The following is a 6,000-nucleotide window of genomic DNA, read 5'->3' as shown; positions in this document are numbered from 1 at the left end:
AGCTAATCCGCGAATTCGCTACAGTCAACAAGAGCAGTTTTCTAAACAACAACAACTGATGACGTATCACGACCAATGATCGCTAAATGTTTCAATTGAATGAGGCCTTAAGTAACTGCAACGAACTGAGAGGTTTTCCTCCTTTCATAAGATTTTAAAATCGCGCGTGAGAATTTTCTAGTACTTTCTCGAAATCAAAAAGAGATATTTATTTAAATGCTAAATGCACGCGCTCTTGTATTTTCAATTTTCCGGCTTAGTTTTCTTTTAATATTCGTCACGCGCTGCACTGCGAGAGAAATAAAACCATTTAATTTATAATTGAACTAACATTAGCTTTTTAAATACCAAATTCGTAACAATATATTACACGAATTGCATAATTCGCCCATAGTAGCTCATGGTGGTATTCGGAAAACCATCCAACGCGTATGCGAAACAGTTTATTTTCCTCAACGGCAAAATTTAACAAGGGCGTATGTCCAGTTCTGCCCGATATGCCAGGTAGTTAATTAAGTTAATTTCCGCCCGGCCGGGTTTCTAAATAGCATTAGATCAGAGTTTCGAGATGAAATAATCGGAGTCGATTTATTGGGCCCTTTCCCGAAAACTCAGTTAAACAAAAGTCGTTACCTTTTCGTTATGGTTGACCATTTTAGTAAATGGATCGAAATTGTTCCCCTAAAGCGATCCTCTGCGAAATTAGTTACTGATTCTATTTTAAATAAATATATTTTAAAGTAAGGGCCGCCCCTAAAAGTTATATCGGATAATGGTTCTCAGTTTATAAGTAATATTTTTAAAGACGTGTCAAAAATGGGGCATACGTTATTTAAAAATGGTCCCGTATCTGCCGCAATCAAATATATCGGAACGGGTCAATAGAAACATAGTTAAAATTATTCGTAGCTATGTAAAATTTTTCATAAAAGCTGGGATAACTACGTCAATGAATTAGCTTTCGCCCTTAGGGCCGCCAAACATGACAAGACGGGCAAAACTCCTGTCGAGTTATTTTTAGGAAGGAAGATTATGACTCCGTTAGATAAATTGTTTTATGTTCAAAAAAAGCCCTTGAATTTAAAATGGCGGATATACAAAAGTTAATTAAGGAGGCAAAGGAAAACACTGAAGTAGCACAAAGAAAACAGAAGCTATACTATGATATGAATAGACGGGAAGTGACTTACAATGTGGGAGACGAAGTGTTAAAAATTAAGCATTTACTTTCTTCAGCGCCAGAAGATAAAGTAGCAAAATTCTGCCGACGGTTTGAAGGACCATATTTGATTGAAAAAGTAACCCAGACTGTAGTGGTTTTAAAAGCCAAGAATGGTGAAACGTTTACGACAAATATCGACCAAATCAAGCCATATTACAACCGTAATAAAATGAAATAGATGTTCTTCAAAAGTCTTTCCGACGATGATGATATCATCCAGGTATATCAGACAAGCCTCATAGGAAAGACCTTTCAAAACATCCATTAAGCGCTCGAATGTAGTCGGTGCATTGCAGTTTCCAAACGGCATCACCTTGAACTGTCAAAGTTCTTGTCCCGTAGTAAATGCCGTCTTTTCTCGGTCATCAGGATGTATTTCTACCTGCCAATACACACTCTTTAAATCAGGTGTTGAGAATCACTTGCTTCCAGAAAGAGTATCCAGAATGTTGTCAATTCTAGAATGAAGGTAACCGCCTTTCTTCATAACCTCATTCAACCGGTGATAGTCAACGCAAAAACTTCTTGAGCCGTCTTTCTTTCTGAAAGGAACGACGGGAGATGCCCATGGACTTGCTGAAGGCTCGATGACATTGCCTTCTTTTCATATCTTTTAAAAGTTTTATTATCTTTTCCTGTTTAGCAATCAGACTTCTTGGATGTTGCTTGATCGGGGAATGATCGCGGATATCGGTTTTATTTTGTGTCAAACTAGTTCGACCCACGTCAGAAAATGAGTGAGAGAAAACATCTTGAAGATCTTTAATGACACTATCGGCAGCATTCCTCTCTTCATCGATCGTTTAATTGCGCATTCTGCAGTAACTATGATGTAATGCTTTCTGAAGACACGGATTCTGGAGTGTTACTCTTTCGTTTAATACTGGTGACTGGAATACATGCTGCAACCACTTCCCCTTTCTTAATAACTCTCGCCTTGTCAGTTACATTGGCAACTCTCACCGGGATAACCATTCTCGATAGGTTGACGAGGGCTGATTCCTTTCGGGCTATTACAGTAATTGGGATATTCTATGATGGCGTAGCGAAAATGTCCATTTTCGGATCCAGGAAGAAGAAACTGTGTTCTTGCGGATATGTGATATCGTCTTGAGCTATGACTTTGTGAATAGATTTAACTCCTTCATTCTCAATTCCAAATAGGGCTATGTCCTCAGTTGCAGAATGCAATTCGTTATTTTTAAAGTCCAAGGGAAAATTGTATTTGCTTAGAAAGTCCAATCCGAGTATTTAAGGATCTGTAATCTTTGCTACATATGCCATGTGATTGTAAGCGGCACTTCGAAATGTGATGTTAGCGTTTACTTTCCCGTCGATGTCGATCATCTCACCGGACAAAGGCTGGAGGGTAACGCAGTGCGGCGTCCAGATAAGTTTGCTTCGCAGGTGTTGAGCCAAATCTTTTCGGATGATGGTAACGTTGGTTCCTGTATTTATCGCCATATTGCAGAGAACTCCATTAATATGTCCTATTATGCAAAGTCCATTACTGTCGCCTCTCACTGCAGAAACCTGAAGCGCTTTAAACTAGGGCTTTTCATTATCTGGCAACCTCCGCCCCGCGAGATGGCTACTAATTAGTTTCCCTGCTGCTTGCTAGGAGCGGTTTTTACATCTGTGTCCTGGAGTGTTCTGCAGTTCCGTCATATGTGTACTTCAGCTCCACAATTCCAACATTTTACGGTCGATTTCTTATCATTAATATTCTGTCCCAAGGCATTGAGTTGTCGGGTTAATTCATCTAGACGGGCAACCATTTGCTCCTCTGGCTCTTGGACTTGAGCAGCTCTGACAGCGGGTGGCGGTCTCTACGAGTTGCTTGCTAGGCTGCCTCGAATTTCATGGCTTACACTAGAGTGCTTTTCAGATCTTTAACATCCGCCCTTCGTAGAGCTTTCTGTATTTCATTATCTCGGACGCCGTCGATAAAGTATTGCAGGGACAGAATTTCCCTTGTTTCTGTCGAGAACTCCGAAAAGACGAGATGGGACAGCCTTTCAACATCTGTGGCGAGCTCCTGGAGTGTTTCGGTGGGCTTCTGTTGACGGGAGTTTAATTGAAGCCTGCTGTAGGCTTTAAACATTTCTCGAAGCGCCGCTCCAGCGCGCCGGATAGAGCTTCGAAGTTTAATGTCTGGTTTCCGGGAAGAGTCTGCAGGATATCCGCTGCCTCTGCTCTGAGAGAAGCGGTAAGATGTTAGGCCTTAACCTGGGATTCCCATCTATTCGCATCCGCAACTATAGAAAATTGTGTCTTATACACTAATATTGCCAGGAGGTCTTCCCATCATATGTCGATAGCTTAAGAGAGGAACGAACAGGCATGGGTAGAAATTTAAAACCATCCGAATTGTTCCCTGCCGGTGCTACGAATTTCTTTAAAGTACCAGCTTCTTTGGCAACTGTAGCAACCCTGTCATCAATTTGTTATTCGATTTGGTGTTGAACGGTAGAAACTCTTTCTTCTATTTGTTGCTCCACCGCAGAAACTCTTTCTTGAATTTCTCCAACTTTGTCTTCAACTGTATCTTTTTTTTTCTTCTATAGCCTCGAACTTGTTTTCTATTACGCAAGTAATTTCTCTTTTCATTTTCTCTTGACCTAATTTCATTTCCTCTTTAATAGTTTTCATCTCCTCTTTAACCGATTCTTGGCCATTTTGAACGGCTTTCGTTTCCATTTTAACGGATTCTTCCATCTTTTCCTGACCAGATTTCCTCTCATCTTTAATTTCAGCAAAGGTTGCCATGAATTGCTTTAATCGTTCTTCAATCGCTCTTGTAATTGGCATTCAAAATCCCACTTCTGACACCAAAAATTGTTGCATGCGTGCGGGTTCGATAGGAATTGAATGCGCAAGTTCGATGAAAAAAATGAACAAAATTTCTTATTATCACAACAATTAAAACAAAAATTCTTAAATGTCCTCATATATTCGTACAGTATTACAATATTCCACAGTAGTTATCTTGTAAGATTCTCACTAGTGAAAATCTAAATCTCAGTTACTGTAGAAAGTGACGAATCTTAAGAACTAGTTAGAGAATAATCGCTTAAGTTGGTGTAACAAGAAACAACAAGATGGAAGGATAACTAACCCTTTATTATTCCAATAAGATTTAACAAAACTCCGTCTTGGAGTGTACAATCAAAGCCGACACTTCGGCTTGAACTTAAGAGACTAAAAATTAAACTAAACTAAAGAAATATAGCCGAAGCTATCAAGATTCTGAACTAATTGGCTTCTTAACTCTATTTGACTACGAAGCTTATCAAGGACCTGAGTACGGCCGAGAATTATAACAGCTTTGAGAGAGAGAGAGTGGCCAAAAGGCAGACGCGCGTAAATCAGAAACTCTGATTCTCTCTCGCTAAGACCAAAGAACTTCACGGTTAAATACCTCTCTTCCTCATTATGTATTCAGACGTGATTCTAAAACTACGTTCTGACCGGTAGTAGTAAGTTGAAGTTAAGAATTTGACAGGAAAGGAACTTAAAATTTAACTGTTAATAAAATTAACATAATCCTTACAATCTTTTAACTACTCAAACGTTCAACAGAACTTAATTCAAAACAGCTAGAGAAAGCTAATCCGTGAATTCGCTACAGTCAACAAGAGCAGTTTTCTAAACAAACTCTTAAAACATGTTGCATGCGTGCGGGTTCGATAGGAATTGAATGCGCAAGTTCGATGAAAAAAATGAACAAAATTTCTTATTATCACAACAATTAAAACAAAAATTCTTAAATGTCCTCATATATTCGTACAGTATTACAATATTCCACAGTAGTTATCTTGTAAGATTCTCACTAGTGAAAATCTAAATCTCAGTTACTGTAGAAAGTGACGAATCTTAAGAACTAGTTAGAGAATAATCGCTTAAGTTGGTGTAACAAGAAACAACAAGATGGAAGGATAACTAACCCTTTATTATTCCAATAAGATTTAACAAAACTCCGTCTTGGAGTGTACAATCAAAGCCGACACTTCGGCTTGAACTTAAGAGACTAAAAATTAAACTAAACTAAAGAAATATAGCCGAAGCTATCAAGATTCTGAACTAATTGGCTTCTTAACTCTATTTGACTACGAAGCTTATCAAGGACCTGAGTACGGCCGAGAATTATAACAGCTTTGAGAGAGAGAGAGTGGCCAAAAGGCAGACGCGCGTAAATCAGAAACTCTGATTCTCTCTCGCTAAGACCAAAGAACTTCACGGTTAAATACCTCTCTTCCTCATTATGTATTCAGACGTGATTCTAAAACTACGTTCTGACCGGTAGTAGTAAGTTGAAGTTAAGAATTTGACAGGAAAGGAACTTAAAATTTAACTGTTAATAAAATTAACATAATCCTTACAATCTTTTAACTACTCAAACGTTCAACAGAACTTAATTCAAAACAGCTAGAGAAAGCTAATCCGTGAATTCGCTACAGTCAACAAGAGCAGTTTTCTAAACAAACTCTTAAAACAACAATAAACTAACTAACTAAATTGAGAGGTTTTCCTCCTTTTTATAAGCTTTTTAAATCAGCGCGAGATTGTTCTAGCAATATCTCGAAATCCAAAAGACATATTTATTTATTAGATATTAAATGCACGTGCTCTTGTATTTTTAATTTTCCGGCTTGGATTTCTTTTAATATTCGTCACGCGCTGCACTGTGCGGGGAATAAAACAATTTAATTTATAATTCTACTAATATTAGTTATTTAAATACCAAATCCGTAACAGTATTATGGAGTATTCTATGG

This window comes from Stegodyphus dumicola, chromosome 10, assembly GCF_044657685.1.
Source record: "Stegodyphus dumicola isolate Sdum_Otavi_A_Nest chromosome 10, ASM4465768v1".
In the NCBI taxonomy this organism is placed as follows: Eukaryota; Metazoa; Arthropoda; class Arachnida; order Araneae; family Eresidae; genus Stegodyphus; species Stegodyphus dumicola.
The sequence above is the reverse complement of the archived record's forward strand: the minus strand, read 5'-3'. Positions refer to the sequence as shown.